Source organism: Piliocolobus tephrosceles, chromosome 11, assembly GCF_002776525.5.
Source record: "Piliocolobus tephrosceles isolate RC106 chromosome 11, ASM277652v3, whole genome shotgun sequence".
Taxonomy (NCBI): domain Eukaryota; kingdom Metazoa; phylum Chordata; class Mammalia; order Primates; family Cercopithecidae; genus Piliocolobus; species Piliocolobus tephrosceles.
Window position 1 is genome coordinate 116,069,208 of NC_045444.1, and position 26,913 is coordinate 116,096,120.

At 41.5% G+C, this 26,913-nt stretch overlaps 1 protein-coding gene across 1 annotated transcript in view; it reads right to left on the reverse strand.

Moving 5' to 3' along the window:
- The window catches only part of DNER (delta/notch like EGF repeat containing), a 366,117-nt gene that overhangs the window by 252,592 nt on the left and 86,612 nt on the right, over positions 1-26,913 (reverse strand). The window lies entirely within an intron of this gene.

The window sequence follows — 26,913 nt, forward strand, 5'->3', positions numbered from 1 at the left end:
AACTGCCCTGATACCTTTGATAAGAAGACTTCTACTAAAGATAGTAATAGCTAAGATTTCTGAGTGCTTATGCTATATGTGGCATGGTTCTTGGCGTGCTCCCTATATTAATCCACTTAATCTTCAGTATCACCCTGTGAGGCAGGCACTGTTATCTGCACATTATCTCTCAGGCTCAGAAACTAACTTGTTCACGGTCCCTCAGCTAGTAACATAATGAGAATACTAATCCAGGTAGAACAGTACAATTCCAGTCAAAATCCCATGCTTCTTTTTTGTTTTCTGACTTATCAAATTGATCCAAAACACAAATGAGAGATGAAAGGACCAAATATTTTCAAGATAATTTGAAGAAGAATAAAGACACATGACTTTATTCCCCCAAGAAATAAAAATTTATTATAAATCTGTAACTACATTGAACAATGTTTCAGATGAGACAGCAGAGATTTGCCATGTAGAAAAACTTCGAATACAACAAGGAAGGCATTAAAAATTAGTGTAGGAAGGATGGGCGCGATAGCTCACGCCTGTAACCCCAGCGCTTTGGAGGGCTGAGGTGGTCGAATCACTTGGGCCCAGGAGTTCAAGACCATCCTGGCCAACATGATGAAACCCCACCTCTACTAAAAATACAAAATTAGCCAGGCGTGGTGGTACATGTATGAAATCCCAGCTACTCGGGAGGCTGAGGCATGAGAATTGCTTGAACCCGGGAGGCAGAAGTTGCAGTGAGCCAAGATCATACCACTCCACTGCAGCCTGGGTGACAGAGCGAATCTCTGTCTCAAAAAAAAAAAAAAAAAAAAAAATTAGTGTAGGAAAGTTCAACTTTTTAGTAAGTGATACTTGAATAACTGCTAATTGCTGACCCCTGAGACTAACATAAATATCTAACTTATACCATACATCTACACACACAATGAATTCCAGATGGATTTTGTATGACAATGTTACAAAATACAACCTCAAAACTTTTAAATCAGGAGTTGACAAATTGCAGCTCACAGACCAAATGTGGCCCATCGCCTGATCTTAATAAATCAAGTTTTACTGGAGCACGGTCACACCCGTCAGCACGTCCATTGTCCAAAGCTGCTTCCCCACAGTTGAGCAGTTGCAACAGACAAGTGGCCCACAATGCCTACGCTATTTCCTCTCTGGCTCTTTGCTGAAAGTTTGCTGATTCCTGCTTTAGATGAAAATATAGGACAATATCTTGATGACATCAAGATAGAAAATAATCTCGTGAATAAGACTCATAAAAGGTGAGTAAATTAAACTGCACAAAAATTTAAATGAATGAACTAGAGCTACGTCTGAAAGCCACAGACACATCGCAGAAACACCGTAGCGAGTAGAAAAAAGCAAGTTGTGAAAGGATCCTGCAGTGTCACACGTGGTCTATGTGTGTTTTATGCCTATGTTGCAAAAATATTTTAAAAGACAGAAGCTTACAACCCAACTCGGAACAATCATTGTTTCTGGGTAGAGAGGGAGGGAAGTGGGCTGGGGAGGAGTAGGGTAGTGGCAGTGGGTGTGGCGGGCTTTAACTGTATTTGCCTGTTTTATTTTTTTCTTAATAATTGGAAACCAATATGGCAGAATGATGTTTGTTGAATCTCAGTGGCAGATGCTAATTATACTATTCTCTGTGCTTTTCTGTAGGTTTAAAATAGTTCATAATAAAGATTTTAATTAAAAATATGATCTTGGCCAGGCATAGTGGCTCACGCCTGTAATCGCAGCACTTTGGGAGGCCAAGGCAGGTGAATCGCTTGAGGTCAGGAGTTCAAGACCAGCCTGGCCAACATGGTGAAACCCCATCTCTACTAAGAATACAAAAATTAGCCGGGCCTGGTGGTGAGCACCTGTAATCTCAGCTACTTGGGAGGCTGAGGCAGGAGAATCACTTGAACCCAGGAGGTGGAGGTTGCAGTGAGCTGAGATTGTGCCACTGCACTCCAGCTTGGGGAACAAGAGCGAAACTCTATCTCAAAAATAAATAAATAAAAATGTGATTTTCATCATTCAAGCACCTTCTCTGTTCCAGGCATTTCTGAAGCCCAGGGGCTGGCAAATTCTGACCCACAGGCCAAATGTGACCTGCAACCTGTGTCTGTACAGCCTATGAGGCAAGAATAATTTTTATGCTTTTTTTGAAAAATCAAAAGATGAATATTCCAAATAATCACGTAAATGTTTGATAAGATTCAAGTTTCAGTGCCCATCAATAAAGCTTTATTGAAACACAACCATGATCATTTGTTTTACATATTATCTGGCTGCCTTCACATGGCAACGGCACAGGTGAACGGTTGCCACAGAGACCTTGTAACTCACAATGCTGAAAATATTAACTATCTGCCCCTTTACAGAGAAAGTTTGCTAACCCCTGCACTAGGTCCTGACAACATGCAAAGCCTCTGTGCTGGTGGAGGGACACAATGACAAACACCATAGACAGAGCAATACTGTCACACATTGCTGCTTATGTGTATGACCAATGCAGAAAAAGGCAAGGATGATTTTCTTGCATGGATTGTACATTCTACTTTTTATAGCTTCAATAAAAATGGCTAAATAATTGTGGAGCTCTCCCAGTGAGGCAGGAGTAATGTCTGGATTGTAATATTTTTACTCTCTTCTTCTTCCACCAGAATTATAATCACTGATTCAGCCCATTGGCTAGAAATATTCAGAATGTGAAATTTTATCACATAAAAATTTTTGTCATGAGAAAAATCAATCCATTCCTGCAAAAAAAAAAAAAAAAATAGGAATTTAAACAATGGCATAACTTTGTAGATGATTATTTTAATGTTGTTTGTGTGCTTTAAGTTCTGTTCAAAGTAAAATATTAACATCATGCCCTGGTACCATTTGTTTTGACAATGGAAGGTTTTCAGACTTTGGAATGAGCCACGCCCAATAAACCTAAGAACAAGTTCTGAAAATAAACAGGAAGGATGAGTGTCCTTTATCAATGAAGAGAGCAAATGACACAGAAAAGGGAGCATTTGTGGCCCACTGTGTCATGCTGCAGAAAGCACAGGAAACACTCTAAACGGCCTCACAGCCCATGGACAGGGTAGAAGAGAACGGTTTCCTGGAAAGCAGTAAGTGCACTTAGAAGAATGTTATGCAGAAAGTAACTGTTCCACATTCTTAACTGAGACCCGCATTCAGATGGCCAGTTCTATCCAGCGGGGAGCCTGCAGCTGACGTTCATGAGAATGGCTCAGGGTCATAGGAACACCATCAATGGGTGTGCACTTGCTCCATTTGGCAATGCACAGAAACGTACCATTTCCTCAACCGCCAACAGTGCACTGGAAGACCACTCACCAGGACCGGGTTCCAGGCTGCGGTCCTTTTATGATACTCATGCATCTTAGAGAACCTAAGAGCAGCTTCGTTTGGCAAGGCACAGAAATGTACCATTTCCTCAATTGCCGACAGTGTACTGGAAGACCAGTTACCAGGACCGGGTTCCAGGCTGCGGTCCTTTCGTGATACTTATGCATCTTAGAGAACCATAAGAGCAGCTTCTTTTGGCAATGCACAGAAATGTATCATTTCCTCAACCGCTGACAGTGTACTGGAAGACCACTCACCAGAACTGGGTCCTCGGCTGCGGTCCTTTCGTGATACTTATGCATCTTAGAGAACCCTAAGAGCTGCGTCCATGCCTGTCAAATGCCAATATGGCAATGTATATGCTGCTTATATCCGCAGTTCCCAAACTGTGTGCCAAAATGCCATGGGGTGCCAAGCTGAAGGCACAGGGCACCACAGATTATATGTTTTTAATTGTCAAGAGAAACACAGGATCTACAACTTCTGTCAGACATTTCACAAACTACTAGCTAGAAGTAGTTCATTGTTTCAACATTAGATCCTATTACATTTTGATGATATCATATCTTCCCAAAGCTGGGTTTTTCAGCAATTGCTGGAATAATAAAAGCAAATACTCCCTGACAGTCGATGTGAACAGGAAATGAAGTGATCAACTAAGCAGCTGTATAGTGCCCCACAGGCACATAGTCCCAGCAGAATGTAACTGTGATTACTTAAGAATAAAGCAAATGTATTTTTTTCTTTCAATTTACGTGTATTTTTTTTCAAACAGCTACAAAGTTGTTTGCATGTAAGTTGTTGGGATCTAACTACTTAATATAAAGAACCATTAGCAATACCTTTTGACCTGAAGCACTATGAGAAATTAACCGGGATGCTAAGACCACCAGGAATCAAGAAAGTTCGGGAATCCCTGGCTTATATGAAAACAGTTGTGACACAATTCATTAAAAGTTCTTCATAAAATGGGTCACTTTATAAATTACATAAGAAGTAAATTTACAAAGTTCTGCCACTTAACAATTGTAGAAATCTCAATAATCAGTCCTCATCTTCTAAAAGAACCAAATAGCTGGAATTTCAGGAGACTGGTAAGCAGACCATAGACAGAACAGGCTTATCGGCAAATTGATTGAAATCAACTAGGTTAGCAAAGCATGCCACTGACACAGCTCTGAAAGATCCCCACAACCACCCTGACCTTGTGAGGTTTCACCTTCGCTTTACAGAGAAGGAAACCAAAGTCCTACAAGGTTACATGCAGGGTTAGGCTCCCTAAGTGACAGAGAAGAATTTCAACCCAGTTCTTTGAACCTGTCTCCACCAGCCCTTCCTCTAAGACATACTGACAGGAAATCATAAATAACCACCTTGAAACCTTCATCACACAGTGTCCGTGGCATGTTACACCGTCTCCATAACCACTCAGTCCTGAGCCTCTTTGAAGCCCTTTTCTTCAATATGCAGGTGAGGAGTATGAAGCTTTTGCGTTGGTAGTCTGTCACTTTTTGTTATCTTGTTGTTCGTATGTTTTGGCAGCTGGTCAATCACAACGTGGATTAAGGCATTAGTTGCAAACTGAAGTCAACCATACTCTGGAGTCGAGCACTACTAGGGTCAAATCCCAGCACAGCCACATAATACCTCTTAGTTCTTGAGGAGTTAAAGTAACTTATCAACTCCTCACTTTTTGAATATTTGAAATGGGGATAGTACTTTCTTTGAGGGACTGCTGAGGATTATCCGAGAGAATCTAGGACTCAGGTACAAAACTGTAATCAGGGGAATTGGGAGTTCTGGTCACCCTCATAAATATCAACTGACCAGGTCAGAAAGGCTTCAACTGAGTCCACTATGGGGAATCAGACATTATGGGCATCCTGGATACACTGGGGGACCCTGGTGGAAGCCTGACTGTTAAAAGAACAAAACATCCCAGAGAGAGATTTACCGTAAAAGAAGAAGGTATCTGGTAGAGCCAACCACAGCCAGTAAAGATGCCTCAGGTGAGGCAGAACAGCTCTGGGTCCAAAACTTCCACTGATATGAACTTAGACTGACCCAGCTGTGCATGAGAGCTGTCCACGAAGAAAGCCATCCCTTGGAAGGTTGCAGCTCTATGATTCCAGAAGCCTCGCTGGGGACCCAAAGCTGGGTGGAACATGCTGGGCTCACTGTTTTTTGCACTTTGCCAGAATGGCCTGGAGTTACCAGGCTATTTGGCCCAGGTTTCACTTTGACCAATAGTAGGCACAGTGAGCTCCAAACTGATTCTCTTTGGTCTTCTGACCTAACATCTAGAGTCTGCGATAATTCTATGAAGGACTCGGTTATTTACTTTCCTTATCACATCTATACAGGTAGGGAGAGAGAACCAGATGAACTAATAAGAAATCTTAAAGTGACAGGTTCTATCACTATGTGTTAGAAAGCAAGAACTTATTCCAACACACAAAACTATTTTGGACCAAAATACATATTTGCATATTTAAGACAAATGTACAAGTGACTTGCTAAAATAAAACAATAGCTTATCTCTAGTTAAAATTCAATCGCACTTGCATCCTCATTAAAACATTTGCATTGTAGAACGTCCAACATGAGATACAGTTATCAGGATCTCTATTGTGCCCAGCTCTTCGGGGAAGATTTTCAGCAAACAGCCATTAAAAATCTAATTTTGCTGAATAGAATACAGATTAACGGCCAGTTCATTCTATAAATATTGCTTCTAAAAACAGAAGCTTTGCTGGTAACAGAAAAAAATAAAAGCCAAACAGCAGTACCAATTACTACAGCAGCATTTTTAGCAGTTTGGCAATCAGTATGAACCACTGTAGAAAGCAAAATCAAGCATTCAAACATGTGGCTGCAAAAGAGGCAGATCACCTGAATTACAGTCACAGCAAACTTAATCTATGAACAGTAACACACTCAATACATTGTATAGAAAATAAAATTCATGATAAATTTTCATATAATTGATTGAGTGTTCTGTAGCAGTGCTATAAGCATTGAAAATATGATTTCCAAACCTAAAAATAACCCTGTAAGGCAAATGTTACCAGCTCCGTTTTAGAGGTGAGACATCTAAGACTTAAGTTCACAAACCACAAACATAATATATGGTGCAGGGAAGAGTCAATGCCAGAGTGTTTTTACTATACTCTACATTTCCAAAAAAATATATAATAATAATTAAGAGCTAAGTTTCCTGGACATTTTTTTTTCTTTTAATCATTTACTTTTCAGGAAAGACAGTTTGAGCTGGGTGAATCTTAGCATACATTTAGAAACAAGTAACTACATAGGGTATCAAGCCCTCAGATCATTAGTCTTTGTTTCAGCCACCCTTCATAACTGCTGAGCTTTAAATTCCTAATCATACATGCTAATTGAAGGACATCATGGCACAGACAAGCAAGTTAGGAGTGAGGCAAAAGTAATTTTGTTTGGCACTGAGCAGAGTTTGAGATTTACATCTGAAGATAAGCATCCAAAAATTCAAGATCCATCAGAAAAAAAACATGAAACACAAATAGATGGAATGTTTGTTTCTCAAGTCGCCCAGCCTTTCTGAAGTCCTCTGTCGTTGGGAACATATGAGACTAGCTCCAAGCCCAGTCTCCTGGCCTTAACTCTGTCCTCCTTGCCAGCCTGTTCCCGGACTCTCCTACAGGACATTTTTATTTACAGGGTCATAATTTCCTGGGCTAGGGAGGTAGCTCTGTATTCCCCAAAGACTTTCTTGCAGTTTTTACTGGAGCTAGACAGGGCTGTCTTGAGGCTACAGAATGAGGCAAAGAACAGAGCTATGAACCTGGGTATGAGAAACTGGGCTCCAGCCCTGCCTCCTCTGCAGACTGCACGGTGACTCTGAATTGCAGCTTCCTTACACAAAATCTAAAAGACCAGTGCCCACTTTCCTCATGGCTGGTTAGAGAAATCAAATGTACAGTGCAATATGATCTTAAGTGATTATTATAAAGTTGTATTAATATTTACCTCACATTACCCAAGATACAGTTACTTGAGGTCTAACATTCTATATGTATAGTTGCTTTTATCAGCTAGGGTTAGGAACTAATCTACAAAGACTTTATCTACTAAGATTAGCAGTACCATTTATCACCAAAGTTTCATTCCTAGAAGGGTAAATGGGAATTTACAACAACAACAGAGTCCAGGCAGGCCAGTTGGTGACGCCTCCCCACCCCCACTCAACGATGCATTTTCCAAGTCATCCAAAGGGTTTAGAATTGTTCTGTAGAGGCTGGGCGTGGTGGCTCACACCTGTAATCCCAACACTTTGGGAGGTCGAGGCGGGCGGATCACCTGAGGTCATGATGGAGTTTGAGACCAGCCTGACCAATATGGAGAAACCCCATCTCTACCAAAAACACAAAATTAGCCGGGCGTGGTGGCGCATGCCTGTAATCCCAGCTACTCAGGAAGCTGAGGCAGGAGAATTGTTTGAACCTGGGAGGCGGAGGTTGCGGTGAGCCAAGATTGCGCCATTGTATTCCAGCCTGAGCCACAAGAGCAAAACTCCGTCTTGAAAGAAAGAAAGAAAGAAAGAAAGAAAGAAAGAAAGAAAGAAAGGAAGGAAGGAAGGAAGGAAGGAAGGAAGGAAGGAAGGAAGGAAGGAAAGAATTGTTTTGTAGAGGACAAAGTGTCCCATTTCTTTGGTGGTCATCCCTTCACTATGAGACTAGTGGCAAAAAAAAAAAAAAAAAATTCTATCTAAAGCTATTGCCACAAGCAAACAGCCACAAGAAGTGAGGGTAGCTAGGATCCAGCTAAGAGTCTGGGTTTCCGAGGGTTTAATTCCCTGGGCGGACATGGACCTGCATGTAGGAATCTGAATGATAAGGCCAGCATGGCATGGAATACTTTATGAAAGCTCGAAAGTGAAGGGACCCCTGTTACTGGAAAACAAGTTTCACAAACACCCAATGTTAACCTCCATTAAAGTTGCTGCTCAAATAGATACAACTATATTTTTATTAAAAATCGCAAAATTGATCAACTTAAATTAATATAATGTGGTAGAAAACACTACTTTGCTGCAGCTAGTTGGTTGCTCGTAGGTGACCGTGCTCATGAAGTTTCTCTGGAGTGTGCCACTGATGCTACTTCCAAGGACCACCACGGGCTATGGGGCCACCACGGGCCATGTGATGTTGAATCCTCCCACATCCTCTGCTCGTTCAACCCACCACGAAACTTGTCCTGTGGTTCCATGTGACTTTGGACCTTCACTTGGAGCAAATACATCATTGACTTATTACTGATTATTTTTTTCTCATTGGCCAACTCTGTGATCAACCCAAGCAGGCCTTGTATCTCAGAGTGGTACTCAATCATAAAGTGGTCGCTTCTGACCTAAGGTGATGGTAACCAGAGAGCACACAAACATTACACGTTATCTCAGCCAACTCACAGACCTCCCTGAGAATACACCCACAGACAGTGTGTGTGTCCCTGTTTCCTCTTTCTGTCCCCAGAAACATTGCTGTAGAAGAAAGAACACTAACTGGGGAATCAAGAGAACAATGGCACTCTCTATCCACTTGTGGTCATCATCTCCACGCTCTGGGTGTCATGGGTGAAGTGAGGGAGCTGTCTCGAATCTAGAACATCTCTAGGGCTCTTGGAAGGTCCACCTTCTATAATGCCATTAATCTCTAATACCCTGGGGTGATTCCAGGACCATCTCTGGGCAAAAGGCTCACATAGGCTAAGTGAGCAATCCTAATGTAGCTTAAATCATGGTGTTTACCTGGACACGTGGCCTGTCCTGGTCTCTGGGGTGAGGCCTTTGGCATGCTTATGCAAATGGGAGGGTCTGCTACAGGTTGCTCTGGCCACGCTGTGACAACTTGCCCTGGAAAGGTCCTGAACATGGCTAATTCTGGCAGACACCAGAGCACATCTACTGAAGAAGATCCAAAAGATGAAAAGCCGGCATTTCAACCTTGCATTGATTTCAAAACATGCAAAATGAATTCAATAAATAGGAAATCCTTTATGACACTTGATTTTATGTAACAAAACCCAACATTAGCTCTACAACAAGTAAAAATCAGGATGGAGAGTATGATAACTAAAATAAGAAAAAAAAGAGCTCCCTTTCTTGATTCCATAACAGTAAACGTACATTCTAGAACAGAGATTATGACATGGTTATATTTCCAGTATTTAGATCCCATTTACTCAAATAATTGCAACCTAATTGTGTGGAGCTATTTTAAATACTGATTTGCTTCCCATTTAAATTAAAATCTCATCACCTGTGACTATTATTCCAAATATGTTCCTTATAATTTAGACAATGAAATATTAATTATAATTTTGAAAATTAGCTTTGCTTAGATACACTGTTCTCAATAACTTTTAGTCCTCTGAAAAAGGCTCTTAAAGACAGATCCACCAAACACATTTGTTGTATCCTTTTCTATTTCAATTTTTTAACACAAAAAAGGAGTTTATATTTTTTTGCTGATATTATAAGTCATTTATTTCTATACTTCATAAAGAAGACAAAGGAAAGAGAGTTTTTTTGTTATAAGCATGAAAAGAGACCCAGGTCAGAAATTCAGGCTGGGCACGGTGACTCTCGCCTGTAATCCCTGCAATCTGGGAGGCTAAGGTAGGAGGATCACTTGAGTCCAAGAATTCAAGACCAGCCTGGACAACATGGAAAACCCCATCTCTATCAAAAATACAAAAATTAGCTGGGTGTGGTAGCACACATCTGTGGTCCCAGCTACTTAGGAGGCTGTGGTGGGAGGATCGCTTGAGCCCAGGAAGTCAAAACTGCAGTGAGCCAACATCATGTCACTGATATGACTGCACTCCAATCTGCGTGATTCAGTGAGTCCTGTCTCAAAAAACAAAAAAAGAAAAGAAATGTAGTCACCTGATGGAGAAGTCACATGACCCCTGGGCTTTTGTTGCTACATCCATCCAATGGTGATAACCCCCCTTTTCCGGCACAGAGGCAAGAGCTGTGCCCAACGGCCTTCAGAGCCTGCCAGTCCTATATTCTCATAGATATAATGTAGGCAATAGAGCATGACAGCTGTTTTTTTAATCACAGGTACTACTGGCCAGGAAATAGTGAATCCAATATTCCCCTAAGAGTCTGGAGGTAGGCAGAAATACATAGTGTTACTACACAGAAAGCTTCACGCTGTGAAGGCCCCACAGGGGAAAACATTGTCAGTCTAGAAAGGGGATGACACCAGGCCAACGCCATTCCTTTGAATAAGAGTTCTTCCCAATTCCTCCCTGTAAAAAATATAGTCAGGAAAAATGGAACCGCACTACATGCTTTTTATTACGCTTTATATTACGCTTTATACTATGTGGCTCCAGAAGGTGGGCTCCATAATTCTCAACTCAAACTCATGTCTTCATGAAGACCTGTTTCCAAGGGCCTGTCACACAGCATGTGATGTAGCTCACCACGCATCAGCCTCGCAAAGCTGGTGCCCCAGATGCACAGCCCACCCCAGTGAATTCTGCCTTAACAAGGCTTCGTTCTTCCACCAGGGCACCGAGTCTCAGCTGCCCTCCAAATTGTTATGTTGCAAATTCCATACCCTATTTGTGAGTAGACTAAAGTCAACAAAATTAGTAAATTGGCTGAATTTAATAATTCTTAGGTATGCCAATTCAGTAACTGTTATATAAGCTGAATAAAATGATATTCCTCTTTTTAAATTTCTTTGCTTTTATTTTAACATCTCTTAAAGTGGCCTCATGGCTCAATCAAAATTTTATATAGCTGAGCACACAGTGGCTCATGTCTGTAATCCCTTTGGGAGGCTGAGGGAGGAGAATCACTAGAAGCCAGGAGCTCTAGACCAGCCTGAGCAATACAGCAAGACCCCCTCTACCCCCACTCCCGCCGCCCATCTCTACAAAAACATTTTAAAGTTAGCTGGGCACAGTGACTTGTGCATGTTATTCTAGCTTCTCAGGAGGCTGAAGATTGCTTGAGCCAAGGAGTTGGAGGTCACATTGTGCCACTGCATTTCCAGTCTGGAGGACAAAGTGAAACGCTGTCTCTAAAAAAATTTACACACGCACACACATAAAATAATTGACTTACCTAGCATATGCCACTGAACAAAGCTAAAAAATCCTCAAGTAGGTAAAATTTATTGAATAATTATGTACTGTATGCCTGGAGAAGGCCTCTGGTTAGGATATTTTATTTTCATTTTGAACACATATCTAACAAAATTCATTACCTGGTTGCATAGCCCAAATAAATTAGAAGCTACACATTAGAAAGAAAAGTTTTTACTAAAATCCAGCTAGTGATATAAGCTCAGAGAGACATCTGGCTTAGAAAGAAGCAGGAAAAATATATGAAAGGGAGAAACCTGGAGTCAAGAAGTTGGCCACTGGAGGCCACTGGGTGGGGTTGGGGGTGAGAGGGCAATGTCCTAGGGCTTCTATTCGGTTACTGCCTGATTCTAAATTAAAGACAAAGATAATGCCCTTCAGTTACAACAGAGAGGGTAAATTATATTCTGTGTGCTCTGCTGGTACATACAGTGTACTGAGGGACCATTTCTTAAAAATGACTGCAAAGAATAGTATCAGAATTTAAAGAATAAACTTCAGGTATCTGGGAAACTCATTTAAAGGAATTTATCAAATGCTAGGTAAAGGAGCTGGTACTATGTTTTAAATAGTTAAATAATAGTGAATATAAATTTACTACAGTGATTTCCAGTTGGATTATTTTTACATATATTATTTCTTTATGCTATTTCATAGAATATCTGAAATGCATGAATGGGTGCTAACAGCCCATTTGCCTACATGTAAAATAGCTGGTTGCCTCAGCTTAGAACTACAAGGGGAAACAAAGTGTGTGTGTGTGTGTGTGTGTGAGTGTGTGTGTGTCTACGTATATATATACACACACATACACATATATAAAACTAATAATAACACCTGAGATTTTTTAACACTTCAACTATCACAAATTTTACTTAGTAGGAAAGAGTATTACCATCAGGATAGTGACAATAACATAATCCTGAGTCACAATAGTCTAATATTAGTAACTGAGTCAACCTCAGAGGATTTCTACCCAGTTGGCTTCTTATAATGTCAGTAATTTCATACACCAATTTAAATTAGATATATGTAAATCATTTCCTCAAAAGTTTGAATCAATATAAACATCAAAGTGACCTTGAGATTAGCTAATATTTTAATTAGGTCAAAAAAGATTAGCAAAACTTTCTATGCCTGAGTTTTCTGTTACTCAGAAATGAGCAGTTTGATCATCTCTGAATCTGTCCCCGTGGCCTTTGTGGATTCATGTGGTTTGTAGCCTGCAGTCACTCACAAAGGACAAGTGTAATGCATACTCAAAGGGCAGCACCACAGGGGCACCAGGAAAGCCTCCACAGTGTCCAGGGAGAGCAAAGCCATCCCAGCTGAGGTCACGAAGGTCACATCTGGTGGATATGCAGTCGTGGACATTCTACTAAGACCTATGACTAAAACAATCCTCGATAGTTTACAGAGTATCTGCATATATTTTATTGAATGAACAAATAGGTGAATGAATGAAGTGAGATGCAATACTACTCACGGTTTTAAATGTGGTACACTCTGAAACCTTACCCTAGCCTTCAGCATCTTTAAAGAAAATGTAATAAGAAAATGGGAATCATTAATAATACTTTTACACTGGCTATGAGAAATTAGCAAAGCTACTTCTGGCCATTCTCATCATTTGGTGGCCTCTCGTGCAGATTGCCTACAAGTGACAGCAAGGCTGACAGATCTGCTGTGTTTGCTGGCTTGGTATTTGGCAGGTTAACCTGGTCCAAAATATCAGAACCAGATTTTACACAAGAAACGTGACCCAGGTTTTGGAATCTGTCAGTCGTGGGTTCCAGTTCTGCCCCTTTTCCTTTCTATCAGGTTGGTGCAAAAGTAATTGTGGTTTTTGCCATCACAAGTAACTGTAAAATCACAATTAATTTTGCACCAACATAATAGTAGTATCACACCAGGCAAGTCTGGCAACTCCTTAAATCAAGATGTGGCGAATGCCAGAACTGAACTCCTAAGGTTGTTTGGAGATTGCATGAGAGAGTGCATATAAGGCACTGAGCAAGGTGTCTGCTACAGGGTAAACATTTGCATATGCCAGCCAACATTAATGCTGCCGTGAATTCTAAGAACGCCTCAATCCGATGGCAATACGTTTATGAATAAGTAAATTAATTTTCTTGTCTCGTCTCTCATCCCATGGGTCATTCTCCACCTGCACTACTATTCCATCCTCACCTTTGTTTTTGAACAAGGAAAAGCCTTGTGAGATCAAGCAATTAAGCGTTCTTTTATGATTATGAAGCTGAGAGGAAGTGAAAAATCACCAGGGTGAAGTTTCTTCACACTTGAGAAAGCAGATTGACGGAGCTAATATGGGATGCACGGGAAGTTTGTTCGGAACCAAAGCGACTCGGATGGGCACCCTCTCAGCCCGTGGGTGTCACGGAAGAACAGGATCACCCTCCCATCCTGGACCGGAATGTGATATAAAAAGAGCATCGCTCCCAAGAGACGCAATGGATAGAAATAATAATGGAAAGGAAAGAAATTCAGAAAGCAATTGAGGAGCTGTCAACAGAAAGGGCTGAGCAAAACCAGATATCAAAATTACCATGTAATCTTTTTTCATGTATCTTTTTGGCTCAAATTACTTTCATATCAGAGTTATAATTCTGGATATCACTACAAGCCATTGGCCTCACAGTTGGCACTCTCCTTACCCCCAACAAATTAAATGTCAGCCATTGGGCTTCGGCCATCATCATTCTTTCAAGAAGGGCTCCTCTCAATCACCTCACTGTGTGTGATGAGATGAGCCGCAGCCTCGAGGCAGAAGCAGCCCTCTGCAGTTTGGGGTGCTCGGTAGCTTCTGCAGACACAAACATTCTCTTTTGCTTTCCTGATAGAGATCCCTGAAAATCCTCAGAGAAACACCAACCCCACACTGGGATGGGCATCAGTCCCTTGAGAAGTTATGGGCTGAATTGCATCCCCCCAAAATCCATATGTTGAGGTCCCATCCCTCGGTATGTCAGAATGCAACTGTATTTGAAGATAAAGTCTTTAAGGGATGATGAGATGAAAATGAGGCCATGAGGGTGGGGCCCTGGTCCAACAGGACTACTGCCCTTAAAAGGAGGAGTCACACCAGGGATGCCCATGCTGGGAGGAGAGGCCGTGTGAGGACACAGTGAAAAGGCAATTGTTTGCAAGCCAAGGAGAGAGGCCTCAGGAGAAATCAAACCTGCTGACACCTAATCTCAGACTACCAGGCTCCAGCACTGTGAGAAAATAAATGTCTGCTGTTTAAGCCACCTCATCTGTGGTGCTTTGTTATGGAGGCCTTAGCTAACTCATACAAGAAGTTCCTCTGCATTTCCAAGGGTAAACAAGTCCTTAATGACCTCATTACTAAGTGTCTTACTAAGGGTTTTAATACTGCAGATATTAAAATGAAAGTGATAAATAATAACTACATGAGTATGCCTACCATCAGAAATTACTGCAATGACTTCCTAACATGTTTCCCCACGGTTCAACATTGCCCTATTTCGATAATTCCTATAGACCATCGTCAAAGTAGAATCTTCCTAAAGCACAGCATTGAAAATTGTATTCACCTGCCGAGAAAAGTCCACTAGGTTCTCATTGACAACCAAATGAAAGTCTCATATGAGGCCCTGGGGAGTCTGGCCCCTACACTACTTCCCAATCATGCCCACCACAATACTCCCCACACTCCCACATGCTCCCAACAGGAGGATCTGAGGCCACCTGGATGCACCTACTTTACCCTTACTCCTTGCCCTTTTTCTTACCTGGAACCATGGGCCGCTTGAGCTCAGAAAGCCTTTCCAGCCATGCCTACTACAATATTTCTCACACTTCCCACATGCTCCCAGCAGGATGATCTGGAGCCACCTGGATGCACCTGGCCTGACCCTCACTCCTTGCCCTTTGTTTGGTTTTTCTCACTTGGGCCTCTTGAGCTCACAAGGCTCCCAAGGAGTCTAAGAATCTATTGAAATTGCATATAAAAGGGCGTGGTGCAGTGGCTCACGCCTGTAATCCCAGCACTTCAGGAGGCCCAGGCAGGCTGATCACGAGGTCAGGAGTCTGAGACCATCCTGGCTAACATGGCGAAACCCCGTCTCTACTAAAAATACAAAAAAAATTAGCCAGGCGTGATGGCGAGCACCCGTAGTCCCAGCTACTGGGGAGGCTGAGGCAGGAGAATGGCGTGAACCCGGGAGGCGGAGCTTGCAGTGAGCCGAGATCGCGCCATTGCACTCCAGCCTGGACGACAGGGCGAGACTCCGTCTCAAAAAAAAACAAAAACAAAAACAAACAACAACAAAAAAGAAATTGCATGTAAATAATTACTCCTCTCTATATCTGACCTCTTTCCAGAAAGAGGGCTATAATTCTCATCAGATTTTCAAAGAGCTCGACAGCACTGAGTTTTACCTGAGCCCTGTACACCTGGAAAACAGTGATGGTTGTCAAATCGCCATCCCTTTGTATTCCAGGAAACGACTTACTGCAAAGAACCACCCTTCCCCATAGGACTTAGATAAGACTCACCAATGACCCCTTTGACCCCCAAAGGCCAGACACAGACCCCTCAAATTCTCATAAGTGAATAGGTGAACCCTTTGCCCCCACTGACCCATCTGAGCAAGATACCTGCTAATATGACTTGACCAAATTTGAGTCTCTTCTCCCCTGTGGGCCTTTGAACTCTGATCCCCCCTCAGCCTGAGTCAGTACGGGAATGCAGAGTAACCTCCTTAGGAGCCATGGATTGCAAGTGTTACAAATTGAATTGTGTACCCCCAAAAGAAGATTTGCTGATGTTGTAATCCCCAGTACCTCAGAATGTGGATTTATTTGGAAACAGGGTCTTTGTGGACATAGTTAGATAAGATGAGGTCATACTAATTAGTGTGGTCATGGATGCCTGGCATCCTTATAAGAAGAAAGAAGAGACAGAGACACAGAAGCTGGAGATAAACATGGGAGTGGCCCATCCACAAGCCAAAAGAATGCCGAGGATCGCAGGCAACACGAGAAGCCAGGAGAGAGGCCTGGAATAGATTCCTCCAAAATGAAACAATCTTGCCAACATGTTGATTTCAGACTCCTGGCCTCCAAAACTGTGAGAGAATAAATTTCTGTTGTTTAAGCCACTGAGTTTGTGGCACTTTGCACAGAGGCCCCAGGAATCTACTACAAACAAGGAAAGACATCTGGTCAACCACTGGTTTGTGCCACCTGCTCATCCTACTCCTCCACATTAGGTCTTTCCAGCATGTTTAATCCTCCCTACAAAAGAAAGTTCCTTTCTGCCTGACCTTTGAGACCCTCGCAGACCTCATGGTGAGAGCATTCTCCCTATTGCAATAGTCGCCTCCTCTAACTGTAAAAGCTCCCCCTCGCCCTATGACAATTGCCCTTTCGATGAAGTCTCTCCTTACCTAAGCCCACGCAGTTTTTTTTTTTTTTTTTTTTTTGACAAGCTCTATGGTCCATAAATGGTTAAGAACCAGTGCTCTTCATGAGCTAATCTCCACCCACCTTCTTTGCAACTTACCTTAGCTTCCGCCATCCTGCCTGGCCATTACCCCTCAAATCCTTGCCTGCTCCCCCTCCCATCAGCAGGAAGGAGTCCTTCCAAGTCTACCATTAGTAAAGGGATAGTGTGTGTTCCCCACCCCCATACCTACTTGTTTTCCAAGATCCCCTACCCCCAGCCCAGGCAGCTGGGCATGAGCTACTTGTCCTTAGGGGAGGCCTGCTACTGGGAGCCCCAGAAGGCAGGCACTGAATCCTGGCATTTGAGTTTCAAAACCACAATAAGGAAGAACACAGAAATTGTTGGACAAGTCCTTGATCGCTACTGCAGACTACAGAAGGACTCCATGGGCTGGGGCTGGGAGGTGGGCACAGAGCTGCTCTCATTGAAGTGAGCACGGTTGTCACCAGCATCAGGTGAATAGGGACCTAGGGATATCTGGTCCCACTGCAGTGGGTGCTGCCTTAGGGCACTGCTCCTTCCCATCCCAGAGCCAAGGAACCCCCAGCTCCTTCCACCTCTGCTTCTCTCCCTGCTACACACGTTCCTCTCTAAGAATCACACGCTTCAATGCTTAAAGGAAAGACCTAAACAGATGTCCCATATTATCCATGAACTGGGACAATCAGGCCTCACGTGAATAACCAACAGCCCTGGTGGGGCTTCACAGAATCACAGAGGTCCTGGGTTGGAATGGACTTTAAAAGTCTTAAAATCCAGCTCCCCAGCCATCCCGGCTGATTCATAAAAATTTTTCAGACAATGTTTATAAAAGTCTCTTGAGCAAGTGAAAGAGTTTGTTGCAGAAAGCTGGGGTCAGCTAGTTGTTCTTCCTGAGCACCTGTTAAACAGATGCATCAGGAAAATGTAACAGCAGGGAAGGCAGGTAAGAATATAACAAAAGGAAAACACAACTCTAAGTTAGAAGTGAAATTAAGAAAGAGAAAAAAAGCAGGAAGATGGAGTGAGCCACGAGAAAACTTAAAGCGTCCTAAATCCCATGCTAGGCTAGCTCAAACCTCTCATTAACGGACAGGAAATATTCTGCAGCAAGACACTGCTAGAAAAATACTAAAGGAACCTAAAAGTCTGTTCTTCAACACTTTACCCATTTTCTCTTCCTTGCACTAAAAAGTAAAAAGGTTAGTCTCTGGAACAATATAGTAAATTTTTTAAAAAGTTAAATAATGGCTTTAAGAGACTTTCCAAACTTTTCTCCAAAACCAGAAATACACTAATGTCTTCCTACCTCCAGCAAATTAAGAGGGCATAAAATAGTTCCTGTCTTAAATGGTACTTAAATAGTAGCGTGTCCTGATTTCAACAAGATCAGGTATGTTTGCCTGCATGCAATCAGCAGTTTTCACCAGTACTAAAATAACCTAAAATTGTTTTTCTCTCTGCATTTTTTAGGCTATGACATTCCGTCCTCACTCCCAGGCAGTCTTGACAGAGCCAGAGTTGAGCTACATAACACCTTTGTATTTGTCTACATTTCTGGAGGCTACACAAAATTACCATTTCAAATCATCCCTCTTAATTTTCCTGCTGAGGTTAGCTCAATGGACTCTGGGACTCCAATATCTATTACTTCTTTTTTAGTCAATTTCCTCAGATTTCAAATATATAAGCAAAATCTCCTAAAGTCTTTCTACATGAGGGTGAGGAATTCGCTATTATTTCATTTTATTCTTTATATTATTTCACTTTATTATATATTGAGGATTAATATGAGAAGATTTTATAGGATGATGGTATTTCTTTAAAATAGACCCCTAAGCCCAAGGCTAAATAGAAATTGCAATCAAATCAAGGAAAATCACATAAAGCAAATTCAGAATGTGCTTCGTCAGTGTAGCTCTCTTGTATTTTACAATGTAGCTCTCTCGTATTTTATTTTCATGGAAAATCACCTGGGGCTGGGAGAGGGGACAGGAGGAAGCTCTCGCTCTTCCCAGTTGTTCTTCTCTCCATCTAATCCCACACTCCCTTCTGACACCTGCTTCCCAACTCCACTCCCTTACTGCCACCTTCTCACATCCTTACCAATATCTACTGATGCCTCCCCCATCAACCCAACCTCCTCCACTGCTCAGATGAACAAAGCTGTCATGGCCTGAATGCAGCATGAAGGCCCCATCACCGAGTCATGTCAAAGGCTAGAAAACAAGGAAGATGAAGGGGAGGGGGCTCAAGAACCAGAGGAAAGCTCCACTTCTGCCTAGGTAGGATTTAGGCTCTAGAACCAGCAAAGAGCCTCTTACCAAAAGCTTACAGGTTTTATAAGTTGGGCACGTTATCAATAGGAAACATAATTATGGAAGAAATGAATGTGAGTTTGAATGAAGAGGAGAGCATAGGGGTAGGGCAGGAAAGTTGTCCTAAGTATGCGAAACCACTTACCATGAGGCTTGGTAGCAGGAATGCAATAGGTAGCATTGAAGGACCGCAAAAAGTTTCAGTTCGGCTAGACTGGAGGAAGAGTTGAAAGAGTTCACAGGTATGGAAAGGCTGAAAGGATTGTCTACTATGCAATTTTGATGACAAAGGTTGGAGCGGAAATTTCTTTTGCCTCCAAAGGCTAAGGGAGAAACACTGAGTGAAGGAGGAACACAATCCGCTGTTCGAACCATAACATGCAACTCCAAACAACTGATCAGAAACTAGGATGTTTCTTATGATCTTAGAAAAATTTGTAAAGACTAATTTTTCTTTAATTTTAGAAATAGGAAAGACAGACAAAGCACAAATTTACCAGTTTCTCCCATGTGCTTATACAACTATTATTCAAACATATTATCAGAAGTAGTTACAGAGAATCAAGCAATTACAGACAATCAATGTTCCTTTCATTGTAAGGGCCTAACGAAAGGGCTGGAACATGCTGAAACTATAAAAGAAGCAACATTTTCCTTTACCCCATCTGCCTGTTTGGGAAATCATACCAGCTTTTCACATATAAAGTAAATCACTAAATCAATACGATCAACAAAAAGGCAGCATTGGTAGAAGATATTTTAATTGAGTCATCTTAAAGTCTGGACTTGTTTAAAGCCTTCTCACTTTAAATAAATATCAAGTCATTTAAGTTTTGAAATTGCTTTTGAATTCAGTACATACAACATATTGTCCACACAGTAAAGAAGAGAGCATGTAGAAATGTCCATTTGAGAATAAAAGAAATGTCCAACTCAAGTCACCTTTAACAAACCACCAGGGCATTTTAGAGCTGATGAGGACGACAGAGACCAAGGGGTCGAACCCTGTTATCAATCACATTGGAAAATTGAGGTCAAGGGAGGTTAATAACACACCCCAAATCTCAGAGCAGGCAACGCATTTTTCTTTTCACTGAAGTGCATGGTCCCAATGAATTTATCAGAATGTCTCCTTGTACGCAGTGTAAATCTTCATGGTACCTCAACTTGTACTTCTAGTCCCCTTCCAATTAGCCACCAGAAACAATGTCTGGTGCCAGCCTCAGACAAAGACCCTGTGAGATACCCACAAAAATGCTTCACTCTCTCAATTCTTTCCTCACAATAAGCACCTACAGAGTGCAGACTGCAAATATCTGTAATCTAATAAACACACATCACCCTGTATTTTATAAATATGACTAGTTACAAAATAGAAAAGGAAAATAGCTCAACAGGTCACCTGAAATCAGATAGTTGTGTTTATTTCACAACTTTAGACATAACAGATTTCAATTGATAAAGGCTTTTCCTAATTTTTCTAAAAGCTTAACCACTTGGTACCCAACCTTTCTAGCCTTCTGGTTTAGCAACAGCTCCAGAAGAAAACCATTTTTAAATATTTGAAGCAACTAAACAGGTATTTACCACCTATTAACAATGAACAAAACCAAGGAAGGAAATAAAGACACAAAGATTGCATCAATGAAACCATGATCAGGATGCCATGTGGGAAAAAAAGAGGTCTGATTGACAAGCGAAGCCTTATAAATGGCAACTTGTTTGCTGAAAAAACAAGACTCCTGGTAAAAACAAGCTGCGACCTCAAGTTTACTGTAAGCAGCAAGTTGTAAGTGTGACTAGGGAAGGAGAGTCCCTCACAAGCAGGAAATGAGAGAAGAGCTAGAAACCCCAGGCAGGTTGGAGGGAGTAAAGTGATTAGGCAGTGAAATTGCTTCTATAGCCCCAAGGGCACTGCAATGGTGAGAGGCAGCACGTGGTATTTTCCAACATTGGGCAACAATGGTTCCCACCGCACGTCCTCTTCCGCTGAGTGACATTGCCACTTTCCAATCAGGAGGTAGAGTCCTTTTCTCCCCTCTCTTACACATGGGCAGGCCTGTGGCTGCTCTGACCAATAGAGCAGGGTAGACCATCATGCCAGGTCCAGGAAGGCGCTTGCCTGGCCCAGTAGCTACTACTTCCTGCCTCTTGGAAGACAGCCACTGTGTTGGAACTGAGGCTATCCAGAAACCACCATGCTGTGAGAAGCCTACACTACATGGAGATGCTCTGAAGCATGAGATACTGAGGTGAGGGGCAGAGGAGGGGAAATAGACCAAACAGTACCAGGACACCAGCCGTAGGAAGGAGGAAGTCATCAAAGTCATATATCCACAGTTTCAGGCACTCCTGCTGGTATCTCACGCACCAGAGACAAATTCCGCAACAGAAGAGCCCCTTCTGAATGCCCAACCCACAAAATTGTGAGCAAAATAAAATGGCAGTTTCAGGCAACTAAGTTTTGGAGTAACTTGTTACACAGAAATAGATACCAAAAACACGGGAACATGGTAGTAACAATTAAGTGTTGCAGAGAGGCCATTTTCAACTGATTTTGAATGACTGGGCCTTTTGTCCAAAAGATATAAGAACCCCAAAACATTAAACAGAAATAACCAGAGCTGCTCTGATGCGGTGGACGAGGGTGTCCGGAATGTCAAGGAGCTCTGTGGTGGAATGCAGGATGATCCTAGGACCAGTGCACCGATCATGTTAACTCCACAGACAGGACCTGCAACCCTTACCCAAGAAGTCATCACTGTGACCCAGCTTCCTGAGGCAGTGTCTAGATGTAAGTCAACAGCTCTTAATTTTACCCTCTGCAGCCAGAGGGAACCTAGTTCTAACATCAAGAGTTAGAACCCAGGACATCAAAAAGGCTCTACCCTTGGTCGAGCCTCTTCTCTGCCTCAGGATCTGACCACTGATGTTTCCATCTCGCAGTGTGCCTACTTCCCCTAACATATTTTCACCCTCATCTTAACACATGTTTAAAAATACCAACACCCCCTCACCCTGCTTCTTCCTCTTTTCTTCTCTCCCCTCACTCTTTTTTGCTCTCAGGGAAAGAAGCAAGAAAAAGAAATGGGACAGTGTTTTTGCCTGGTGGTTGGCTGATTAGACTCTGAATCTCAACTCTCTAGATTGCTATCCCAACTTTGCCAATTTGGTAACTGTGCCTCCGTTTTCCAAGCTGTAAATTGGGTGCAATCATCATACAAACCTGCTCATTGTAAGACTGAAATGAATTAATATGTAATAGTCAGCACTGGATAAATGTTAGTCATCATTATTTTTCTAACTAAACCTTATTGCTTTCCAATATTCTAGTAAGGAGGAATTTATAGATAACGCCTGAGGTGCCTCCTAAAGAGCAAAACTCTTACATATGATTAGACCTATACAGGTCTCTTTACATTTTAAAAAGAAGGACTGACTTAGGTGGCTCAACAGCAGTGTGGTCACTATGCGGAGACCTCATTGGGCAGAAATGGTAACAAGAGTTTTCTGAATTGTTGCCCCCATTTGAATCAGCCAAGTTAGCAACTCCAGGGTGCCAGTTTGAGTGAGTCAGCCCATAAAAGATCCTTGAGTAATACATGGAGTCAAGTGTCTCAGAGAGGCCGTCAGCTGTGGGGCTTCCAGTGAAATGAAAATTGTCTTAGTTACGAAGACTTGGAAAACAGCAAACAAAAGAAATCATAATTTTGATTCATTTACCCTGTATCAAAGCATTCATGTTTGAAAAGTCAGCACCCAGAAATGCAGTGATGTGGCATTCTGAATATCTATCCCTCTGTGACCGCATCTGTAGGTGACTTTATCTTTGATAGATGGATCTTTAAAACAACATTTATTGTGATTGCTTCTTGATCATATGCAGTAACTTGGGCATTTTCAGAAAGGGTGACCAAGAAGCAACCAACACAAGATTAGAAGGTTATTATGACTGGCAGAAAATATGTCTCAAATTAGGAGCACACAGAATGTGTGCCTCTTTTAGCAATCTCATCTGTAGGCACAATCTATTATCCCTAATCATTTTCCAATGTTTTTGTTGGCAGTTTATCTATCTTCTATTTTAATGGATAATTACATTAAAAGCATGTTAAGCTTCAGCAGAATTTATTCATTCATTCAACACCAACTATACTAAGAGACCCTAGAAGTGTTATAGACTCACAAAAAAATAAAACCTTCTGGGCCAGGGATGGTGGCTCTTGCCTATAATCCCAGCGCTTTGGGAGACAGAGATGAGAGGATAACCGGAGGTCAGGAGTTTGAGACCAACCTGGCCAACATGGCAAAACCCTGTCTCTACTAAAAATACAGAAATTAGCTGGGTGTGGTGGCACATTTCTGTGCCACCTCCTGCTACTCAGGAGGGTGAGGCAGGAGAATTGCTTGGACCCGGAAGGCAGAGGTTGCAGTGAGCCAAGATGATGTCACTGCACTCCAGCCTGGGCGACAGAGTGAGACTCCATCTCAAAATAATAATAATAATGATAATAATAATAACAACAATAATAAAATCTTCTGGCAGATGTTTAAAATATGTCTCGCTTACCTGTGGCACAGAGATCACAAGCTAATATATGTATTTGGACAAAGGCTTTTTATTGACAGCATCTCATTTTCTTTTTTAAAAGAAAACTCAACTTTTACTTTAGATTCAGAGGGTGCATGTACGGGTTTGTTACAAGGACAGATGTGATGCTGAGGTTTGGGGTATGACTGATCCCATCACCCGGGTAGTGAGCATAGTATCCACTAGGTCATTTTTCTACCCCTGCCTCCTTCCTGCCTCCCCACCCTTATAGTCCCCAATGTCTATTTTGACATCTTTACGTCTACTGTACCCAGTATTTAGCTCCCGCTTATAAGTGAGAACATGTGGCATTTGGTTTTTTGTTCCTGTGTCAATTCACTTAAGATAATGGCCTCCAGCTGCATCTGTGTTGCTGGAAAGGACATGATTTCATTCTTTTTTATGGCTGTGTAGAATTCCATGGTGCACGTGTACCATATTTTCTTTATCCAGTCCACCACTGATGGGCACTGTGGTTGATTGCATGTCTTTGCTATCATGAATAGTACTGTGATGAACACGAGTACATGTATCTTTTTGGTAGAACAATTTATTTTCCTTTGGGTATACACCCAGTAATGGGCTTGCTGGGCCAAATGGTAGTTCCGCTTTTAGTGAAAGCACCTTATTTTATTTTCTACCTAAAGGGGAAAAAAAAAAAAAAAAACATTTAAAGCCATTGGCTTGCCTGGAAAAGACCAGCTAACTTATGCATGGGGCTTGCCCCAGGTGCAATGTTTGTGGCTACAAGTGTGTCCTGATCATTTTCCTGTCCCCCAGTGATTCCTTGGAGCAGAATTTTCTTTGAAAGCCATCAGAGAAGACCTAGAAGGACTGCCTTCTACTCTATGAGCTCCCCTCCAGCTTCCTCTTAAAATATAGAGAGATGATGTCTGCAGGCACACTTCACATGGCTGAAGGAGCTTTCTTGGGGAGTGGAATTAGATCAGAGGAAAGGAAAACAGAAGACCTCTTACTTTACGTACTTCTGCATACTGAGCATTATTATTTTCATAATTTAAAAAAATATATTTTAAGAACTACTGAGGCCAGGTGTGGTGGCTCACACCTGTAATCCCAGCACTTTGGGAGGCCAAGGCGGGCGGATCACGAGGTCACGTGATCGAGACCATCCTGGCTAACATGGTGAAACCCCGTCTCTACTAAAAAAAAAAAAAGAAAAAAAAATAGCCAGGTGTGGTGGCGGGTGCCTGTAGTCCCAGCTACTCGGGAGGCTGAGGCAGGAGAATGGCGTGAACCCAGGAGGTGGAGCTTGCAGTGAGCTGAGATCGCACCACTGCACTCCAGCCTGGGCAACAGAGCGAGACTCCATCTCAAAAAAAAAAAAAAAGAATTACTGAAACTTTCAGGGCTCTGATTTTCTCACAGACCATGAACCAAATAATCTGAAGATATCACTTCCAGCTCTTAAATTCTGCGCCAGAAATACCTGCTGCACAGCCAGTCACCAGTGCTTCCATCTCCACACCTTCATGAAAGAGCAAAAGAGAAGACATGGAAGTAATTTGCTTAATCGCTCAGTGCCTCAGTTTCCTCATCTGCAAAATGGAAATCATAACAGCATCTGCCTCATAGGGTTGTATTAAGAATTAAATGAGCTAACAAAAGTAACTGGCACACAGAGCTCAAATGTCAGCAAGAATTATTTCCATTATGGTCATTCTTATTATTAATTCTGTATCAACCAATAAAATATTTCTGCCAGTATTTTTCCTAACCCAATAAACTGTGCACTGTAGACCTTTTAGTGCTAATATAAAGTACTCTGTCTAAATATAGAGCTATGAATATCTCTTTAATTAAAACTGCAGCAGCAAACGCAGTGCCATTGAACATAAGATACCACTTTTAGCTGATAAGGATGAGAAGTCAAACATGGTATCACTTCAATACCAGCCAAAATATTATTAAAGAAAGCATTCCAACATCCTAAGGATTCTGGAAAGACTGCTTCTAAGAAGACTGCAAATTCAAAGTTACTCATGTTTTTAATTAACATATTACAAAACATTGAGTAGGAGACTCTGACACATTCAATCTAAAGCTAAATAAACACTAACTATAATATAGTGCTTGCATACTAAAAAACCCAGCAGCTCACAAAGCACATCTTTGTGACTAAATGGAGTATCTTAAGAATTCAATTTCACAAACCTTTACTAAGGCTTATCTCCTTAATAAAGCACTAACTGGGACACAAATATCTATGCTTCCAAAATCAAGATGCAGATTTCATTCATTTACAATCAAAGTTCAGGCAGGAATTTTTTGCAGGGTGGGAGGCTGGAGCGACTCACCAAATGATTATAAATGTCATGTACCAAGGAGAGGATAAGAATGTAAAGAAAGTTCTGAAAGAATTATAAAGCAGTACTATTTAGACTGCAGTGTTAATATAGGTAGTCCAGATCACAAAAGTAGAAGTATAAGCCCAGAGATGATATTAATTAGTAAACAAACAAGTATTTGCAACAAAGTGTTAACATTTTTCTCATCTAAAACAATAAGAAAACATTAGGCCCAAATTTTCAAAGGATCTAAAAAGATAATTCACAAAATTAAAGCTCTAGAGTGAGCAAACATGGGGAAAAGCTCAAGTTTACCAGTAATTAAAAACACAAACTGAAACAAGATAGCCATTTTCCCTAATAAATTAGCAAGAATAAATTAATTAATAATTATTATTATATCAAATGTCAGCAACTGTTCTGTAAAACTGATCTCCACATTACCTCTGACGTTGTAAATTGGTGCACTTCTTTAGGAAACCTATCAGACAATAAGTAAATAAGTGACATCATTAATCTTTAATTTCATATGAGAAAATCTATAAGTTCAAAGCTGAACATCAAAAAATTTCTTAATGTTCAAGACAACTGAATGTACGACATTAGATAATGGTTAAGCCAGTTCTGGTACAATGACCACATGGAGTATAGCAACTGTTAAAAAACAGAATCCCTCTCTAAAACAATATGGAAAATGTGAATAATGGTGAGTTAAGGAAAGAA